Here is a 23,787-nt window from a genome sequence, read left to right on the forward strand (position 1 = left end):
ATACCACCTTCATTGCTCGATCCATGTCTCCACAAGTCAATGATATACACCTTAGATTTTGCACACTATAAAAAATGGAAGATATTTGAAACAACTCATACTTCCAATCAGATAAGGTTAATTCATCTATGTATAAAATGATTTGCATTAATGTAAACCATGTTCCTCTAGAGGTGTCTCTCAACTAGGAATATGTCCATACATCATGCCTCCTTTGCACAAATCCTCCTCTATTTTACACCAATTTTGAAAATGACAAAATATACCTAGAGTTGTTTGCTATTACAATCCACTATCCAACAACAAAATTTAGTACAAAAGGCTTGCAAATCTAGGCCCAATTGTGGCCACCCTTAAACATCACACACTAATGAGAAAATTAAGCTTAGAAAAAAAAAATTCAGCTTTGACTATTTAACACTTTTAGTGTTGAAATAAAGCTTAGTGTGTGATGTTTAAGTCATCCACCCAATCATGGCCTCTACTAGCTCAACATCGATGAATTCCCCTTTTGTAATCCTCATAGCCTCTTTTTTATTTTTCATTTAGCAACATTTCACCTTTGCGAGGAATGATTTTCCTATATTTTTCAAAATGTGTTTCCCAATTTCATTTACAAGGGTATTTAATCAACACTCCCATTCGATTCATGAGGATTGAATCCATTGGACCTCATGCCAAGAGATATTTTTTTCCTTTATACAATAAGTCCTAGTTTGTATCTGATCAAGTTCCCAATATCAGTAGATAAGAGTTAGAAATGATACCTTTACCCTTGTTCATTCTTATAGTATGAGCAAGAAAATTTTAGGAGAGAGCAACATTTGGTTTTGACCTTGGTATAAATCATAGAAGGTTTGACTCTTTTTTTTCCATATACCAAACTGTTAGATTTGATCTCTGCTTGCAATGGGGTTAGGAAAATATATCTTCATCTATGCTTCATCACACATCTTTGCAAATCGGTTGGCATCCCCTTTGTGCACTAGCAATATTCACAAATATATTCATTATGTATTTGGTATTGATTTACAAGCAATATTCCTTGCTTATGTTGCATGTGACATGTAAACAACATCCTTTATAAATTCTTTGCAACCCTTTTTGACTAATGGGAAAAACATATTATATATAATTACCACTCAATTTTCTTTGAGACTGATTTAGTTTCATAAATGAAAAACCCATTCCATCATGTCCTTAAAACATAGGAAGCATCAAAAATCCTTCTCATATATGAAGATGATATTGAATTTCGGTGCAAGGATGACATGATTTATGAGCATCTTGTCAAAAAATCCCTTATCTTTATTATTGTTGATTGTGTCTCACAACCTCATATGTTCATTTTGATCTTTGCAAAATAATATGTGCACACTAAATATCCCTTGATCAAAAATGATTTTATCCCTCCAATTTTAGGCACACCAATCCCATTTACACCATCTTTAGATCACAATACCTCAATTTCTCAACTTATTACAACCTCTCATGATATCTCAAAATCTCAATGCTCTATTGGTCTAGTGAAATTAGTTGATCTTATCCAATCTATTTGTCATACTGATTTGATTCAAATTCCATCACTACTTGAATCCTTAAAATTCATTTTAACACTTTCTGCAAACTATCAACTTTCATGTCGGAAGGCCTTTGAGTTAGCTTTAAAATTAGACAAAATCAAACAATCAGGCCCTAAAGCCTTGCATTTAGGTTCTTTGGTGCATACTCTTTCAATCTTCAAAATCTTACTTTATGATGAAAAATAGGTCAGAAGATATTGAGCATCAAAGTTTCCTTTTAAAAGTTATCGTACAAATAATATGTTAGAAACATGAAATTGCATATGGTTTTTGCCTTGAAAATAGGTCAAATAGTTAGTTAGGGATATGAAACTCGAGGTATTGGTTTATTTTCATGTGGAGAATATGAATTTGTGATTTAGGTTCATGACAAATAATAGGAAAAATTTGGTAAGTGTGTGAAGTTGGGTACTTGAACTTGTAGAACTGGGTATACTAGCAAAATAGTGATTTTTGCAAACAGAATGAACTTGGGAAAGTGTACAAATAGATTCATGAAAATTTTTTGATTGGCACGCTTGAAGAATTTTTAGTTTAGAAAATAATGGTACAATTAGTGTGGTCCCATCTATCATCATTTCAGAATTATAACATCCCAAACATGTCTACCAATCAATAGGTATATTCAGTTACTAGTAAGACTTTAGAAATTGCATTTAGAATCACAATCAAATACTAGTTAAATGGATTTTTTATAAGCTCTAGCCCCTAGAATGCAACATAAAAATAATCTTTTCATCAGGGTCAATTGGGTCAAAGTTATAACTGGTCAAAGTAGGCTATTGGTAACTTGTTAGGAAAGGCGACTTGGCAATTTTAGGTTTTCTCAAAGGGAATCAACAAGGAAACTCATCAAACAGATTCATCAGAATTTTAAAATGTAGACATAGGATGTCATTTATGATTAAAATATATTAGTATGACCATTTATTCAAAAAAATTGGTGGGTCATAAAATATTCGCTATCAAATAGGGCTTCCTAGAATTTTGAGCAAAGTGCATAAGCATGACCTTAATGAACAACCAACTTTGAGGGATTCAAAATCTTGTCAAAACAAAGAAAAACATCTTGAAATATGAAATATAAGTTCTTTGATATGCATACTAGACACTCTCAAAGTGGTGACTTGTGAAAATTTACCAGGTGCAAGATATTCAATTGCAAACTAGGCTTCTTGTTGCTATTTGACACTTGGGAAAAAATTAGGCAAAAATGTAGATTTGAGAAATGTTAAAAATGACACGTCATAGAATGACTTAGAATGGAAATTTATCATTATGAAACACATGCATGTACTGAATGAAAGGTGTTAAACACATGAAACACATCATAGGCATCAAAAAGATAGCCAAGTACACATGCATGAAAAGCTCTTATAGGGGGTTATTTAAACTAAAATTTTAATAAGGTACTTGAAATCAATGCTTCAGTTTTGAGCCCCAAGAATGGCTCTATCTAGAGATATATGTCACTTGTGGGCATGGCAAAGATTTAGATCTCTAGAAGAAGCAAACCACTGCAAAAATTATCCTAAACAATTTTATTTAAAACAAGAAACCTACTCCTAAACTGTACAAATGATGGTCCTTGGCCACCTAAAACTTCAACAAAACTTTTTACCTCTATCATAGACCTAATTTTCATTTACATCTCCTTGAGGTAAGCTGAAAATATCACTTCCACGAGTTCCACTAATCAGATTAGCATTCGTAATTAGCTCACTTGGCAAAACAAACTCATTCCCTTCACTTTCATAATGCATATTCGAACTAGGAACAATTTCTATGTTTTACTCATGGTGAAATTGGCACATCATCATGCTAAACCAATTCTAGTCTATTTGATCAATTCTAAATCCTACTTTACTAGACAATTCTGATTATGATAATCGCTACTTGACCTAAGTGTCAAATGCAGAAAAACCTAATCTATATTAATTATACTCTTTATTTAATTCCTAAGTATTGAGTTGAATTAGCTATATTAAACATATTCATTAAGTTTAATTTAATTATAAGACTTCATACTTTAATTAAATTAGAATCACCTTTTAGCTAATGTACAAGGGAATTAAATGTATTTGATTTAATAAGATTATATCCCCATCTTAATTTATTGAATTTAATTATTCAATTAATTAAGATTATGCATTTATGAGGTCATATTCTATTTTATTAAATTAAATATACTCTCCAAATTCTCTCTTTAGTTCAGAAATGGAAACTTTTAGTAAATTAGACCTCAAAATGGAATTAACTCAGTTAACTCTTTATCACACTCAAAAGTGAATCAGTTAACTTTATTTGCACAAGGAAGTTTCTATTCCAACTGAATCTCATTTGCAATCTTGACTGTCCATCCAAATTGATCTTGACCATTGATTGATTTTGGAATTCTATTTAAGAAGCCTTCACTTCCTCATATAGAGGTTAAATTGATTTTGCATCAAACTTATGCTGAAATACTCATTTCTCATACATTTATGGCTTGTTATCTTTCTTGCATTACAATATCATTCTAGCTTTAAAATGCATCCATTTAGAATAATATGTTTTTTTATTCTTAGCTTAATATATACATTACATATAGATTAATTTTCATATCTCATTTAGATTAATCTTGCATACACATATAGGTTAAATCCTTCATTCTAGATGTTTTGCTACTAGCTTCTTATTTTGAGAGCAATAATATAATCAATCTAGTTAAAAGGTAATAGATCGGCTTGCCAAATTGTTTCAGATAAACAACTCAATGTTCATTCTGGGATGATTCTACATATAATGATCATGTTGAAGTGTGTGTGAAGAGTGAGGCCCACATGTCCTGCATACATTTATAGCATCCACTGTGGGCCTAAGAAATCAAGTTTCTAGCCTCATCTATTCTTATTTTTTGTATTTTTTATTATTCTATCATTGTTGTTCATACATTACTCCAATTTCTCATACAAAAATTATCATTTTCGCATGAAGAAATTGAGATTTTTCTCTTTGTATTGCACTTTCTTGTGCGAAAAAGTGTATAATTGTATGGTTTCTCACATGGTACACACCATTTTCTAAATTAGGCCTGTGCAAGATTTTGCACGAAATTTCACGTTAGTAAATGCAAAGTGCAATTTTCATATTCATTTTTTATCATAATGATTTAACTAACACTTTTTTTTGAAGCAATTTCATTTCTAATTTTTGATTTTCAATAGCTTAATAGTGGTTCATAGGATACTTTTCAAAGAAACCTTATTACAAACCCTTGAAATAGTATTTACCATTTGATTGCAAGACGTGTGTTGTAGACATGTTGAAGAATCTATTCAAAGCCATTTAAACATTGTGTTTTCTTTATTGCTTTCTTACACATAATTTAATAGGGCTTGTGAACTTCATAAGGTTCTAGACAAATGAATAGGAGAGTATGCTCTTTACTACTTGGAAGTGATGCCCAAGAGTAAATAAAAAACATAGTTTCCTTTGAAAGACAATACCATAGGGAGGAAAGAAAGTTAGTGGTTCTCTTGCATGAGTCTTTTCTATGAAGGGATGATGACTTCCTTTTGGGAAATTAAAATCTTGAGAAAGGAAAAGTTAGGATCGATAAGCTAACTCGGTGATGAACATGTTCTGCATGTTTGTCATGTCCCCTTTTCAAATAATTAAAAATAATAATCTTTGCTAAGGCAGGCAGGCCCAAAAAGGTGAAGTTTTGGAAAAAGGGGACAATATTTGGAAGCTAATGGACTAATAAATGAAGATTATTATTAAAATATGTTTTATTAACCCCTCTTGGATGTGAGTTAGGGTTATGCCCTTTTTAAAGGGGTTTGGAGGCATTTTGGGCTGATTGGAGAACTTGATTTTTGCTCATTTCTTTGTTATTCTTCAGAGGCTGTCAAACCTATGGAGAAGGAGACCCAAGAATGGGAGTTTGTAGGTTTCTAGGAAGGCTAAGGATGGGATTTTGAAGCCATTCCATGTGCATGCTCATGCAGAGCTTGCCTTTGTGCTAAACAGTGCAGATTTGTGGTTTTTCGGGTGTGTTTTTTGTAAGAGTTTGGTGTTTCCGGTTGAGTATTTCATATCAGTTTGGGTTTCTGCTGTATTTCATACTTTTAGATGTTAAAATAGAGCTAAATATATGTATTTGGTCATAATTATACTTATTTGATAGATTATTAGTGTTTTTGTGGTGTTTCGGGGCTATTCTATGTTGTTTTCGGGAGCCCGATGAGTATTATTTTTATCCTCCGTTTGGGAGCTGTTGTGTAAATATTATAAAGATCTGAAAATGTCATTTTGTAGGCTGTTATGCTGCTGAAATTTCTATAAAAATGTCCACTTTCAGATTTACTAATAATATGTGAAGCTGTGAAGTTTTTGGCACTATTTCTGGCATACCCGATTTGGGGTTTATTGAGAAATTGGTGGATCTTTGAAAGATTGGTTGTTTGATCTTATAAATCTAATTAGAGGCTTGAAATATCATATAAAATCAGAAAAGGGACATTTCAGTGGTATCAGAGCCATGATCTTGCCAGCCTGAGGATTTGTAGAAGTTTGCATGTCAGTTTTGACAACTACCCAGATCTTGCATGTCAGTTTTGACAACTACCCAGATCTTGCATGTCAGTTTTGACAACTACCCAGATCTTGCATGTCATAATTTATGGTTGCATGTTGCTTCTAACCAATTGCATGTCAAAATTTATGGTCGCATGCAACTAAGTGAAAGAGAACAAAGATATTTGCAGCGAGAAAAGAATAAAGAAATTTTGATCAAACCTCCGATTGAAAGTAAAAGTACAAAATCCAAGGAAGGGAAAAGTATGGCTGATCTAGATGAGATGGCAAAGAAATTCTTCCAAGACATCCAAAATACTCAGTAGCAAATAGTGGATAGTTTGGCAAAAACTAGAGAGGCTTTGTGAATATTGACAGAAAAACTACAAGGAGTTGCATCTATTAATGAGAAAAGGAGCACTTCAGAGGAGCCAAGAAATCTGAAATCCACACCATCTAAATCAACCAAAACTATTTTCTTGCTTGCAGATGAGCCACCAGTACCAAATCTAGCCATTAATCCTTGGAAGAGGTTACAGGTAACTTGATTACATTAAGAGCTACTTACAATGGCTTAGATGATGACTTTCATAGTTCGGTTCCTTTTAGAGAATATGTGGATATGATGAACACTTTGATGCCCAAGAAAGAGTACAGAAGGGAGCATGACATAAGTGGAAGAGAGCTCAAAAATAAAATAAGCAAGTTTATAGCACCTACTTTTTATGGAACAAATAAAATTTCAGCTAGAGCATGGCTACAAAAATTACAGACCTTCTTCAAACTTAACCCCATGAAGGAGAGTGGTGTTGTTCAAATTGCAAGTCTACACTTGGAAGATGCAGCCTATGATTCGTGGTATCATGGAATGACTACTCAAGGTCATGACCAGGTAACTACATTTGATGATTTTAGTCAAAGAGTGATAGATAGATTTGACCTCAAGGATGATGATTATGAGGATGTTGTTGTGCATGATGGTGAGATACCTGGTAGAGATGAGCAGACATTGAGCATTCATGACTTTTCTAAGAGAGAGTACCAAGCACAGTTAGATTCTTCGTCACATGAGGTTGAGGCTAGTAGTACTTCACATGATTTATCCTGCCAGCTGAAGGTGAGTGAAGACAATATTGTGACTACATTATCTCATCATGACAGGTATGTGGAGTTAGTTGGTATTGGTCATATTACTCAGGTGAGGAGTATGCTTGAGTTACTAGCTGATTCTAGTTTACAAATATGGACTCGAGATTGTTATATTGGCGTTTGGGATTCAGTTGACTGGAAATCTTTAACACTTTTTGGTAGCAGTGATTGTTTGGGTGCTATCATGGATTTGATTAGCAGATTGCATGGTGTTGTCTTTTCTTGTGATAGCAGTTTGTCCAATGTTGGTATTAGTTTTTATACATCGGTGTTGGGCTTTGTTCATATATCCAATCAACCATTTTTGCTGAAATGTATTGATGATCTTTCATATTTGGTAGTGTGTACAGATGAGTCCCAAGGTCATATTGGCATTGATGAAATCCAGGAGGATGTAGTGGGTAGTTTTGAAGACTTATTTTCCTTGGCGATTTCTTTTGGTACAAAGGAGTTGGATAGTAGTGCTATAGTTTTTGATACTCTGTTTGTTGATATGAGCTTTGGAGTTGATTCATAGGATATGGATGGTAATACTCTAGAGAATAGTAACTTTGAGGATACTCCTTTAGATAGTGCATCAGAGGAGGTTTGTAGGAGACAGTCTAGGTAGTGCCATCATGTGTCTAATCAGTTGAGAGTTAGTGAACGAGACATTGCTATTGCTTGCCAGCATTTTGATGCTGCTTGTCAGTTGTTAGCCATTTATGGATGGGGTTCTCCTACTAGTGATGAGCAAGGAGGTAGTTATCTTTCCTTGACAGAGTTCCACTCTTTATGGGAGGCTATCCAAATTCTAAGACAAGATTATATGCAGTTGGTAGCCGATAGAGATTATCTTATGGAGTGGGGCAGTACATCATATGATGCATTTTTGGCCAAGGAAAATGAGGTGAGTGAGCTTACTCAGTAGCTTGAGGTGACTTCTGAGATTCTTGAGAGTACAAAATTGGCTTTCAAGGAGTCACAGTTTCATTTGGCTAAGGTGACCATGGAGTTAGAGAAACTACAGTCTTTACTAGATTCTATACAGTCACAAGCTATGGTGTCTGGTGATTTGAGGATGTCCATGGTTGAGATTATCAAAGATAGTGGAGATGGGGATGCATCCATCCTTGATACTAACATTGGCATATTGGGTTTGTCCCCACTAGAGTCAGGTTCAGTTGAGTTGGGTGCTGCAACAGATTGTTGTGGTATGCCTTACATGGTGGTGACCTCTAGTACTAATGGCACGAAGACTAGAGATGATGTATCAAAGACCATGTGTGATGTTGGTGAGCCGACAGTTGGCACGGTTCTTGCTAGTAATACTACTCCCTTGGCGATGTCTTCAGAGGTAGTAGTCAGTTCCAACTTGGTTAGTGATCAATTGCAGTTAGTTACATCTGGATTGTAGTCTGAGCCACTGATTGAGATTGGTTCATTCTATCGACATTACATTGTGAGATATGCTCATGACCATGTTGATGAGATGATGATACAGAGATTTACTTTGGTTCCTAGTGCTTATCATCAGTTATGGGATAGTTTGATGTCTTGGGATGAGAGTTGTGATGGGCACGACATGGCGATAGGTCCTGCAGTTGATAGCTTGATAATACATGACTTAGAGCAGGAGTTTTGGAGTGATGCTTCAGCAAGTGTTGTTATTGATTCTACTCCTTTGGCTATGACATCTCCTAACTTAGCTAGTGAACAGTCACAGTGGGTTGTATCACTTGTTCATGGTGAGCTGTTGACTGAGGTTGGTTTTTTTTATCAACATTATATTGTAGGGTATGTACATCAGTTAGCATTTGATCCTTGTGCTGAGGAGTTGATGGAAGACAAACTTGGTTTGGGTTCCATTTCTTGCTCTTTATCTTTTGATGTCTTTTTACCATCAGTAGTGCATGGGAGTTATGGTTATGAGACAGTGGCTAGTGATTTGCAGAGTTGTGTTGACTGCAAGAATTGTACAGTGTGTGGATTCTCCATACTTGGTATAGTTTCATTCGAGAGCATTCACCATTGTTGCAGAGTTGGATTGTACATTCTGTATAGGCCAGTGGGATACGTTGATGGTATTTACTGTGTTGGCAATTTGATTTGTGCCATTTACTTGGGTTCTGATGTTCTAAGAGTTTGTGTCTCATGGGTTTTTGATTGTGGCAATGGTGATTTTGGAGTTTGGTTGAGCTATAATTGTCAGTATGATTATGGATTCCTCTTGGTCATATTGCAGAGGATATTGTAGGAGCCTATGTTAATTGGTAGTAGTATAGTTCATGACTACATTTGGGATCTAGGTGGATTGATTAGTTTATTGTTTAGCCATTTCTTGAGGACAAGCAATGTTTGGGAGGGGAGGACTTGTCATGTCCCCTTTTCAAATAATTAAAAATAATAATCTTTGCTAAGGCAAGCAAGCCCAAAAAGGTGAAGTTTTGGAAAAAGGGGATAATATTTGGAAGCTAATGGACTAATAAATGAAGATTATTATTAAAATATGTTTTATTAACCCCTCTTGGACGTGATTTAGGGTTATGCCCTCTTTTAAGGGGTTTGGAGGCATTTTGGGCTGATTGGAGAACTTGATTTTTGCTCATTTCTTTGTTATTTTTCAGAGGCTGCCAAACCTATGGAGAAGGAGACCCAAGAATGGGAGTTTTCAGGTTTCTAGGAAGGCTAAAGATGAGATTTTGAAGCCATTCCATGTGCATGCTCATGCAAAGCTTTCCTTTGTGCTGAACAGTGTAGATTTGTGGTTTTTCGGGTGTGTTTTTTGTAAGAGTTTGGTGTTTCCGGTTGAGTATTTCGTATTAGTTTGGGTTTCTATTATATTTCAGACTTTTAGATGTTAAAATAGAGATTAATATATGTATTTGGTCTTGATTATACTTCTATGATAGATTATTAGTGTTTTTGTGGTGTTTCTGGGCTATTCTATGTTGTTTTCGGGAGCCCGATGAGCATTATTTTTATCCTCCATTTGGGAGCTGTTGTGTAAATGTTATATAGATCTGAAAATTTCATTTTGTAGGCTGTTATGCTGCTGAAATTTCTATAAAAATGTCCACTTTTAGATTTACTAATAATATGTGAAGCTGTGAAGTTTTTGGCACTATTTCTGGCATACTCGATTTGGGGTTTATTGAGAAATTGGTGGATCTTTGAAATATTGGTTGTTTGATCTTAAAGATCTGATTAGAGGCTTGAAATATCATATAAAATCAGAAAAGGGACATTTCAATGTTTGGGTAAGGTGACAAGGTAGAGGAGTATGTTCTTTCCCCTTGTGGGAAATTAGAAACTAGGACCCTTAGATCTGAACCACCAGTTTGAGTCAACCTTTAGAGGGCATACTAGAGTGATCCAACCTTTGGGAATGATCGAAGTGAGCACACTCCTTTCACTAGAGATTCCAAGTCACTTTAATAAAGAAGTTTTTTTGAGAACAAGACTCCAAAGCCATGTTAAAATCCTCTTCTTCATTCTAATATCACATGTCAAGAAGAGGCTATGTCTATTGCATTGGTCGACACTAGCCCCAATCATGCTAGTCAAGTGTGTGCACTTTTAGATGCTAGTGTGGGCTACTATCCTCAACTTCATTCATGAAGCCACCGGGGGTTAATATGAATGGAAGCCAAGTAAAAACCTCTTAGTTAGTTTCTACCCGATACACCTCCAAGAGGGGGCATAAACTTTGTACAAGGAGGGGGAAGAATCTCTCCTATAGATACTCACCATAGGCATGTACCTAGATACTGAAAGGTAGTATACATGCTTGACCCCTACTAAAAGGGTGTTCATTCAGTGTATATGTTATTGACTCCTCAGAATACACCAAAAACATGGGTGCCCTCTAGTAGGGTGGCACAATTGTGTGAGATGAATGCATGCACATAAGTTGTAAGACAAAGGTTTTGCTTCCTCTACCATTTATTGTTATAGGTGTAAGAATTTGGTATAGCTTTGATACCATGTAAGAATTTTCCTTAGGGAAAAATCACCTAAGATCAAGAAGCTCAAGCACTAGCACAATATAGACCAATAAATTATGATCAAAATAATAATATGAGAGTGAATGGATGTACATATACACTAAGAGTGCTTTTATATAAAGGCCTCTAAAATGACTAGGATTCAGCAAAATTAGAAGACTCACAGCTAAGCATATGTCCACCAAGAGTGGATTATCCTCCATTGAGCATAGAAGTTAGTGTGATGATGAGAGGATAAGCTTACATATGTGTGTTATGTAAAAAGATGTTGCAAACACCATGTACTCAATTAGAGTACAAACAACTATGTTGTCTACATGAAAACTTAGATAAATATGCAAAATCCTATGTTATAGACACCATGTGCTAAATTAGAGTTGTTAACTCTTGTATTGTCAACAAGAAAACTCATATGAGTATGCAAAATCCTAGGTGTCTAACTAATAAATAATAAAATAATGCATTAACCTAAGTAAACTTAAATAAAGTGTAATAATAATTAATTATTTACACTAACACTCCCCCTTAGGTGCAACTTAGGGGAATGCACTTAAGCTCACAAAAGTTATGATGAAAATGCATGATGGGTCCTAGCTACAAGGCCATGTTAGGTACCCATGTAAAAATGCAATACAATCTCTAAGAAATTGGAGAAAGATGGAAAACTTCATGGGAAAAAACCTCCCCCAAAAAGAGAGATGAAAAAACAAGATGCATGGATGAATGAGTAAGTAAGGACCCCCCCCATTACAACATACATCATGTGTATACAATAGAGAAGTATGAGAAGAACACAATCCCATAAGAGGAAAAGGTCCCCACCATAAGAGAGAAGAAGAAGAAGAAGAAAGGAGATAAAAAAATAGTCCCCCCCCCCCCCTCCACGCCCCCAACCCCCCCCCCCCCCCCCCCCCCCCAAATGTAGAATGCCCATCAGTGATAGCTACTCCAAGATGAATGTAGAAGCTAATCTATGACTATTGAATAATGTTCCTCCCTTTAGGAAGAAAAAATGTCATAGGTACATATGAGATGCTTCCCCAATTTGTAGAAAGAATCTTGAAGATGAATTGTGTCTCTGAAACCTACTCAACTATCCCTATGTTGATACTAATGGTTGCCCCTTCCAACACTACTGAGAAGAACAAGTTCAGATCTAGCAAGGATGGATATAGAACATAACCCAAAGAACCAACTATCTCCTCAAATGATAAAGAGACCTCTTGCAACTACTGTACATAAGGATCCACAATCATATCAACCTTGTAAGACTAATCATGTAGAGAATAGACAAGAGGGTTAAATTGTTCCCTCGCAACAACTAAAGAAGGATATTTTTCATCAAAGAGAAGATGTATATCATCAATAATGTCTCCCAAATCTGCTTTGTAGGACTCAACAAACAAGCCTAAAATATCTGTTAAGTAGTCATCCCCTAATGCTAGAACTGGAAGACAAGGTGTAACCAAATGTACTAAATTACATGGACCTATAACTGTAGCAATGTATGCATGTGGAATTTGCTGATGTTGTGACCTTGTTCTTTGTTTTTCAAAAGGATCCCCCATATCTGAACCTATTGAATCACTATCACTATTATCACTATAAGTTTTCAGAATGTATGAAGTTTGGAGAGGATTAGAGGATAAGCTACGTGAACTTTCCTCAAAGTGAACATTCCTCTCTATGAATATCTCATGAGTCTCAGGATCCATAAGTCTATATGCCTTAACACTTTTTTCATATCCAATGAAAGTACAAGGCCTTGGTGGTGGTGTCTTGCATTCCCTCGAAGATATGTGTACCCATGTTGACAACCAAAAACTCTGAAGTGTTTCACAACTAGTTTTCTTTTGCACTACGCCTCAAAAGGAGTCATTCCATCTAAAACATTATAAGGAGACCTATTAAGGATGTGATTGGCACTACTTATAGCTTCAACTTCAAGTGATGGATCAAGAGACTTAGCTTGAATCATACAACTTGCCATTGACTTAAGAGTTCTAATCATCATTGCTACAACACTTGTCTTTTGTGGACTAAATGCTATTAGATTCTAAAGATCAATACCCTCAAGTTCATAAAATTCTCTAAGTCTTGAGTTCACATATCTACTTTCATTTTCCATATGAAGAACCTTGATGGCTTTACTTGATTGATTCTCAACATGACTCTTGAAGGCTAGAAACTTATCAAACACTTCATTCTTGTGATCAAGAAAGTAGACCCATGTATAGTGTGAAAAGTCATCAATGAAAGTGAGGACATAGCAACCCTTACTAACTGATGTTACTAAAAAAGGGCTTGATAGAATCATGTGAACTAACTGAAGAATAGTTGATGCTCTCCAAGACTTCTCTTTGTCAATCTTCTCTTCTAGATGCATATCCATTGAACAAGTTGAACATTCACCCTTAGAAAAGTTGATTGTAGGTAGACCTTTGACCATATTTTTTGAGCTAAGTTAATGAAGATAGTAGAAGGAAAGATGTCCATACTGCTCACGCCATAATTTACTTTGTGATTATGAATGTGTCAACAAGGCATGTAAAGGAGGCTTAAGCACAAAGTGGGAGAAAGAATAAAGTTATGTGTCATGATTGACTTTACCCACTACAACCAATAGATCATCCTTAAGATTATGCACCATTACTAAATCAAGAAGGAACTCAACTTTATTGTGACCTCCATAGTCAGTGATTTTGTGAATTGAAAGGAGATTAGTGCTAAGGTTAGGAACATAGAGAACATAAAGAATATCTTTGAACTCTCCATTTTCCATCTCAACTTGTCATTTCCCTTCAACTTCCACTTGTGTATCATTCCCTAAAAAGATGTGAGGTGTAATGCCCCGCCCAGAGATCCTTGGGAAAAAGGATTCAAATCAAGCCAAGATATTTTTTTTTTTACAAGTATGAATGCACATGACAACATCATATAGGGATCACAAAGATCACAATAGAAGACTTCACCGCAATCTCGACAACCAACAGATCTCCAAACACCACTACCAAATTGACACACGTGAACAAAAGCCAACAACCACCACAAACAAGATGAGGGCACAAGAAATGACCACTCATCAACAAAACACCAAGCTAGGGTAAAATGCAGAATCCTGAAATTTGGCTAAGCCTAAAATCTTGAAGCCCTGAAAATTGGCTAAGACTAGATTTCTGAAGCCCTAAAATTTCCTAGAATCCATAACTTATCTCTGAGAGGTCTGAAACCTATCTCAAAAGATTCGTCGCATATATTAGAATATATCTTAAGTATAAGGAATTAAATATATGTCACCTTATACTTGAACGATATATTTTAAGCCCCAAGACACAACAATAGAACACAAAAAATTACATTGAAGGGAAACCCCTAGAAGTCAAAATGTAACAACATAGGGTTGAAGAATGCCCAAAAGGGTATCCAAGACCACTCTCAAAAAGTTTGAATCACGAAGAAAAGTGCCCGCTGCCAGCCTGTACAAGTTTTTCACAAAAATTATGCGACACTTTTTACTAGAGGAGGGTGACACTTCTCCTTAAGGCATGTGACACTCTTTCAGTGTTGTACAACATCTCTCAAGAAGGCATGTGACACTTTTCAGCATCGTATGACATTTCTCAAGAAAACGTGTGACACTCTTTCAGTGTCATACGACATTTCTCAAGAAGGCGTACGATACGTTACAGTGTCATATGACAGTTTGCATGGGCGTGCGATACTTTTTAAAGTGTTGCACCATGCTGAACAAATGTCGCCCATAGAAAACAAAGACACTTCTAGAACTCAAAAATGCAAAGAATAGACCAAAGAACCTCCACACTAGGGAGTACCGGATCCACATCTTGAGGCATGAACACTTGAGTGAAAGAACAACATAGAATGAAGAACATCTATCCATCTAAACTATAGCAGCAAAGAGCATACTGAAATAAACATCGAAGAGAACAAAAGAAACATCACAATGAACTAAACAAACAAACTAAGTACGCGGCTCCTCCCAACCGTCAATAGCATCATAAGACCATCGTGTGTCCTAGCCATCCCCCGTGCGTAACATCCCAAGCCATCAACCAAATCGTCAGTACTGTCATAATAGGGATGTTACTACTAAAACATGCAAAAATAAAAGCATAAAGAAATCTAACATGCTAGTAGTAAAGCATAAGATAATCCTACATTAGATAACATCACCTATCACATGCTAAAGAACAGTAAGCAACAGATATGATAATACAAAAATTCACATCATCTAATCATATGCTAAACATCATAATATGAGAATGCATCAAGTAAACTATCATCGTCTAAACATGATATACAAGCATCCCAATGAAAGCATAAATCACAAGAAAGCATACTCCAGAACCCAAAGTACCAAGTGAACACATCCAGCAATGGTCGCACTAGGACAAGATCGTCTCTGTACACCGGTCCCTAGTAGTGGTGAAGGTAGCTATGCCTCCCAACCATGTGGCACCCATAGGTCCACACCCACCATGCTAATGGAGATAAATATCCAACCAAAAACACACAAAAATGACATCCATGCTTAACACTCATGCTAGATAGTATGATGGTTGTAACCAAGAACTTAAGACAATGCAAGGAGTACAGGTCCTAGTTTGACACTCAAAAGGCTACTAAGTAGGGGTTGACATCATGGAGAGTCACTTGGCATTGAAAAGGCCAAGCTTAGATCACGTGTGGAACTCTCGCAAGGTACTTCCCTCTCGAGGTACTCCCTTAGAACCATCACACAAAGTTTTATTATCTTAAGTTTTATTACCATTCACACATTTCCTCTGGTTATCACTTAATTAAGCTCCTCTCAGCCATACCCATGGCATCATGATTGTCAGGCTATGAGATAGAAGCCCCCTCCATATGCTACCCTACCCTACCCATGCTCATCCTATGACAAGTGCCCGTGGGCATGCATACTCCCATCCCAACCCCAATGATCATAACTTCTGGAAAATCCACAAAAGATCAAGCCTCACAAGTCACCCAACAAATGTATGTGCACGTACTTATGTGTAATGCACCACCATCACGAAGATCATAACACAAGGATAGGAATGAGAACGCAATGCAAAGAAAACACCCAACAGAAAGCAACTCAAGAGGATGGATTCTACACGAATCCTAAAGCCAATAAAACCATACATCATAAAATCACTCAACTGGCCTCAATCTGAGAGTATGGATTCTACACAAATCCCAATGATGTAACAAGACCAAAATTCATGAACTTACTCAACCGACCTCAATCTGAGAGTATGGATTCTACACGAATCCTAGCGTCCAAGAAACAAAGCAAAGGTCTAAAAGAAACAAAAACAACAGGTATAAAATCACTCAACTGAACACAATGTTGGGAGTATAGATGCAACACGCATCCCAATGCAACATAAAAGTGCAATAGTGGTCTGACTGATATCCAAACGGCTTATCCAGGTCCACGACCCAAATTGTGCCAAGAAAACTTAAGAAAACAAGATGGCACACAAAACGAGGTAAAAACTTCAAATTTTAAAAAAATTCTAAAATTAAAACCTATTTGGCCTTTGGGTTCAAAAACCTCAAAAATCCAAAAATAAAAAAAATTAGACACCGTATGCAAAAATGACTAGCATAACGGCGTAAAATCCCAAACTCTCATCTCGAAAAATAAGAAAATGTTCGTACCCACCCAATTGGGTAGAACTAGCATACAAAAATGGAGGGGAACACTAGTTCTCAGCCTCCAAACAAATGGCTACCTAAAACAGAAGCAGAAACAGAGCAGAAACAATAAAACGGGAAAGCCCTACCTCACAACCAAAAGGGCAAAATGGGAATTTGAACTATAAAATAAATAACTCGCAGAAGTAGCTGAAAATTGTGCCAATCCAAGGTTTCCCTAAGCTGGATCCAATGAGCTCAACCTTGTGACGATCCCACACCCATAGCTCCCACAACAAACAAAACAGTAAATCCCCATGAAGAAGATTTTGGGTTTTACTCTCCAACTTTCCAATTTGAAAGTGAGAAGTGAGGAATTGAATTCTTCTTTGGATATTTATTCACTTTTTGAGTGAATAATCAATTAGGGCAAATAACTAGCCAACCTAGTTAAACCCCAAATCGACCCAAATGAAAATAGGCTATTCCTATAAATAGGAATTCATCTATGGCAAAGCTGCCATAAATTAAAATAAATCAATTAAAAAGCCCGAAAACCGAAAAACACAAAAATCTCCTTAATGACTTTTGCGACAATGCGAACCTCTAAATGCATAGACATGCTTACTAGTCTAATCACATAATGCAAATGAGTTCGAATTGAATAATCACCAAAAGGTTTAAATTAAACATTTAATTAAGGATACATCGACCATACAAAGACGACATTGGTAAAATATGAACAGCTGAATCACTAACTCCATGTGCCACTGCCAGGGATATAAATTCTGCACACTAAACAACATGATCAAGTGCAATTGCATATAATAACATAGCCAAAGAAATAAATGCATTAAATCACCTAATTTAACCATTTATTTAATTATATTAAAATAATCTATTTACATCACTCACGTTCGCATAAAGCATAACAATGCAGGAATGAAGTAAATAACCATAGCATTAAATCCATCACATAACATAATCAAAGGTATGTCCAAATACCAGATAACTAGATATCATCATAAAATGCATTGTCATCTTAAAATGACATTGTCATGCAATATGATTAACTGAACAACATAGTAGTCTAATATCTATGATACTGGAATCAAAGAGTAACATCTGACCCTCAGGTCATCTCAAATGTAAAACATCACATAAGAACAAATATCTCTCAGATCAAAATAAAAGAAGGTAAATGTCTGCAACACATAACCAAATAATCCAACAAGAACAATCCATTCTAATTACTTAAGCATTTAATAAGGCACTTAAAACACATAAGCGAACACAGTAAAAAATATGACTAACCATTGCTACAGGAACCTAGTCCCGTGTAGCATGGTAATAGTACACAGTGCAATCTCTGCACACATCTCAGGGTAATCATGGAACAACCTCATGATACCACATCGATCATGGTAACCACTAGCCCAAACCTCAGTGAACCATAAAATGCATCATAATCTCATAGATCAGTAGAAGCATAAACAAAGAAACTGAAATAGAAACATAAATCCAAACACCTCGACGGTGTAGACCACTCAGGGTCACAATCATGATCCCATCACAAAAAAAGATTAGCAAGGTTGCATCCATTAGGACGAGTTACAAAAGTCAAATGGGAGAGGCACTACATGAGGTACCTTAGACTACTTCAATGGAGAAAAGTGTCCTTTGGAAGAACCCATATGATGTGAGGCACTTGAGTCAAGAATCTATTCCCCTAAAGAACTTGAACTTGCCATAAATGCTTGCCCTTTTCCTATTGAAGTGGATGGATTTGAATCCTTGGAAAAATTTGGCACATTGATTTTGTTCTTCCTAAGTAATTTTTCCAACTCATCTATTCTCTTAGTCTTGCAATGATGCTCATCATGATTTGGTTTCTTGCAATATGCATAAAATATTTTATCCTTCTTGTTGTTGTTTCCCTTCATGTTGGAAGAAGAATTGCCTTATTGTGAGGAGGAAGCTTGTTGTGTCTCTAATTGTTATTTTGGCTACCACTACTTTTTCTTGCTATTAGTAAGATGTTTTCCACCTTGATTTGTTTGGTTCTCATTACTAGCCACCAATGTTATAGACTTGGATGACTTGAGAATTCCCATATCTATCAACTTGGATTGTTACAACATCAACATTTCTGCAAATACATCAAATGAAGGCTTAGTGAAAACACTTCTCATGGTCAACCAATGAGTTTTGTAACTCAAAACAAAAGATGCATACTTTGAAGGTAGCCTCTTCAAGATGTGAAGAATCAATCTATCATCTTTCATGGGATTACCACAATCCTTAAGTAGTGTTCTCAATTTGTTGGCTTTGTTGACATAGTCTTGAATTCTGTCAAAGTTCTTAGGATCTAATAGAATTAGATCATCCTCAATTTGGAATCTCTTTTCCTCATCCACCTTACCATACAACCCTTCAAGTTTCTCCCAAGCACCCTTGGCATCCTTAAAGCTAGAAATGTGGAAGAAGAGATCTCTATGAATACAACTCCTAATAATTCCTAAATCTTAGTTGTCTTTAATTTTCCAATCAATTTGTGCAACAACATTGGTGGGTTTTACAATTGTACCATCAACATATATATTTAAACATTTTTCCATTAGTCTAATCCATATAATAAATTTCCATGTAGTATAATTATCTGAAGTTAAAGTGGAGCTTTGGGTGAACCCATGATGCAAAAATTTAAAAGAGCACAAGAGAGAAGAGAGACACAAGAACACAAGTCACACCCACCCTATTCACTCAATCAAAGAACCCCCACCAAAAATGATGCTTTAGGCACTTTAAATGTAGTGCATTTGCAATAGGCCACTTGTTGAAATGGACAAAAGTGGGCTTCTAATTTTTTTGTTTACAACCTCCTTTAGTAGTTAAAATCTAGTACTTAGCAATTTAGCTCAAATATTCAATAATTTTGAATTTTAATCAAAGTAGTACAATGCAAAAAAAACCTATTTTTGAAACTAGTATTTCTATCCACACAAGCATATAACTTTTTTGTAGATCTATAAAGTAGACAAAAAATTATGTGCTTTCAAAAAAATGGAACTTGAATATGTGTCTAGATGAGCCTAAACTAAGCCTTTGAAGTTGCAAAAATTAGGATTTGTGATTTGCAAAAAAATTCAAGAACAAAGATCTCAAACATCCTACACCAATATGCAGATCACAAAATTCTACCCCAAAACAAAAAAAAAATTACTAGCAAAAGGTGTCCATATGAGGGAGATATCTCTTTTTGAAAATCACATGTACAATTATTTTTCCTGAATCCCTTCCATCACACCTCTAAAAATCAATTAACTCTAGATTTCACCTCAAATGTCTGATTTTGATGAAGAAAAAGTTGATTTGGGGGTTTTTGACCTAAATATGATGCCAATATCTTATTTGCACCAGCAAGCTCCAATCTTGTGCTACAAAAAAAAATATCTCCTACTAGCCTAAGAGGCCAATTTTTTCACAAAATTTTGGAAATAAAATGTAAATATGAAAAGCAAAAATGTAGAGATGAAAAAATATTTAGATCTGAAAAATTAATTGCATAGATTCAAAGAGATCATACCAATTTCACAAATTAGGCCTTTGGGTTCTAGTTTGCAAACAAATTTTGCCATAGATTTGACTATGGCCTAGGGTAGGCAAATTTATAGTCAAATTCCACTAGATTGACACTCCAGATGTAGTGGTGAGGTCCACTTTGGCACTAGACACTTCCAATGACTGTAATACTCTAGATTTGAAATGTGGTCCTTTGAGAGGTGAAGCAAAAAATGGTCTCTAATAACTATGTGAAGAGAAGCTCCCTCAACTTTGATATCATGTAAGAATTTGGTATAGCTTTGATACCATGTAAGAATTTTCCTTAGGGAAAAATCACCCAAGATCAAGAAGCTCAAGCACTAGCACAATATGGACCAATAAAGTATGATTAGAATAACAATATGAGAATGAATTGATGTACATACAAACTAGGAGTGCTCATAAATAAGGCCTCTAGAATGACTAGGAGTCAGAAAAATGATAAGACTCACAACTAAGAACATGCCCACCAAGAGTGGATTATCCTCCATTGATCACAAAAGTCAGTGCGATGATGAGAGGATAAGCTTACATAGGTGTGTCACGTAAAAAGATGGTGTACATAACATGTGCCCAATTAGAGTACAAATAATTGTGTTGTCTACATGAAAACTCAAATAAATATGCAAACTTCTATGTTGTAGACACCATGTGCTAAATTAGAGTTGCTAACTCTTGTGTTGTCAACAAGACAACTCATATGAGTATGCATACTCCTAGGTGTCTAACTAATAAATAATAAAATAATGCATTAACCTAAGTAAACTTATGTAAAGTGTAATAATAATTAATTATTTACACTAACAATAGGGATAAAGTGTATTTTTTTTTAGTCTTTAAACTTGTCCAAATCTGTCAAATAAAAAAAAGGGCAAGACTCCCCCATCCCTCCAAAATTCTTTTCCCTTGGTTGGATTGTTTACAACTACTACTTACTTCTCATGTTTGATAACAACTGTTTATTTGAAAACCAAAATGATGTCAAGGACTTCAAAAATATGCTAATATCTATCTGAAACTTGTCAATGCAATCAACCTTTTATTCAGATTTGTCAAAACCATTGAAAATGTCTTCAAGTTTAGTCAAAAATTGTTGGTTTGGTCCTTTCCTCACACCCAATTCTACAAATTTTCATGCGAGAAAAATCTTTGTTAGCACTTCCTCACGTAGCTTTGTTCAAGTCCTCACATGACTCTCTACAAATCTTTGCATGAGATTTTGGCAAACACTATTTATTGATGCCAAAATTTGGTCTTTTTGTCAAACCATCAACTCCTAGCATAGCTTTGTGCAAGTTCTCACATGAGAAAACTGGTCAAAATTTGTTGATTTGAATTTTTTCTTGCTTCATTTTACTTTCTCATGTGGTTATTTGTGAATCCTTGCATGAGATATTGACTTGAAATTAATAAACTATTTATGTCAGAATTATTTGCAATCCAAATATGATCTATTTTTGCAACATTTTATCACTTCTCTATCTACAAGTAGTGTCAAATAGTGACTTCTTGCTTAAGTTAATAACTTTTGATCTATGTATGAACAAGTCTCCTCACTCAATTATCTTATTCTATCCTTTTGTGTTTGGCATACTTTGTGTCATGATAGTCATAACTCTTGGCTATTCTAGCCATTACTTAGATCACTCATACCTAAGTGTACAACCCTCTTATCTCACTTTGAGGCTACGTTCTAGTGTGGTCTGTGTCTAAGCTTTTATTTTTTTTCATTGTCTATGATTGTGGCAACAAGAAGAAGAAGCATTTTTTATCCCCATAGACTTAGAAAAGGTAGAGATAGGGGTCCTAATCATAGTAGAGGCTACTTCTCAATTTATACATAGTTTATATCTAGTGCATCTAGTGAGGAGTCTCCACGATCTCCTTCACCAATTAGATCACCTCATGTTCAAAGAACATTTTCCATAAACTTACAACAAACTAGGAATCCCTTGTATCAATAGAATCCTAAAACTAGAAAAGGTCATACATCTCCAAAAAACACAGCTGAATTCTTATTTAGACAACCTTTTCAACCAACATACGCTAAAACTTATCACATTCCTAAAATGGATGATCAAGACCCAAAAAATAGAGAATATAGTGGAGAGCAAGATCACCACTAGAATGAAAGACATAAGGAATATTTTACTGATGAGAGTGACAAAAATAGAGAGATGCTTCCTAAAGATATCAAAAGATGTCGTAAGGATAAACACTTCCAAAAAGTTATGGAAATGTTTCTTAATGAAGAGAAAGAGAAATACTTTCTCAAACTTTCTTAAGAGCGAGCCAAGATACCTCATCACTTTAATGTCAAAACAATCATTACACTTGAAGAGAAAACTAAGATGTCTAAGTTGCAAAAACAACTGAAGCTCATGCAAGAATAATTAGTCCAAATGATGCATGATAAGGATAAACCTACAAAAACATACAGCTTGGACACTCTTTTTCCATTACCTTTTGACAAGAGTATATACATGACTCCTTTTCCAAGAGGATTTGAGTTAGCTAAGTATGATAAATACTTCAGAACTTCTAATCCCCAAGATCATTTGTGGGAATTTAGTGCCTTGTCTATGGAATTTATGTATAATTAGACATATCTCATGCATCTATTTCCATCAAGTCTAGGTGGTCAAGCCATGGAATGGTTTTCATGGTTGCCTACTAGTATCAAAACATTCAATGAGATTGCTAACAAGATTTTTCAACAGTACTCCCACAACATACAACATCCAGTTAACATACGAGACTTGTGTAACCTTAAATAGAAAGTTGGAAAATCTTTCCTCACATTCCTTCAAAGATGGAGACAAATTTACACCAAATATTCATGAAAGATCCCTAAAATAGAAAACTTGACATCTTTTTAGATATTCTTTTACCAGAATTTGGGTATAAAGTTCAACTTCAAGGTCCATGCATCTTTGAAAACATGGTCAAACAAGCTATCTGAATAGAGTAATTCATGGTCAAAAAGGGTCAACTAACCTTCAAAAGGATACTAAACAAGGATCAAATATTACCAAAGATAAGACCAAGTATGTGAATAAGAACCAAGAGGTTGTGCATGATGGAGTTGTTGACAACATTACTCCTAAACCTACTAAAGAAACTTTCAATCTTATAGACAATCTCAAAGCATCTAAAAACATTGACAAACCTCCTGCTAACAACAAGACATTTGCAGACAAACCAAAGATTTCATCCTGGATTACATGCCAAAAATGAGA

The sequence above is a fragment of the Cupressus sempervirens genome, chromosome 4, assembly GCF_028749045.1.
Source record: "Cupressus sempervirens isolate cs-2001-9-10 chromosome 4, ASM2874904v1, whole genome shotgun sequence".
Taxonomy (NCBI): Eukaryota; Viridiplantae; Streptophyta; class Pinopsida; order Cupressales; family Cupressaceae; genus Cupressus; species Cupressus sempervirens.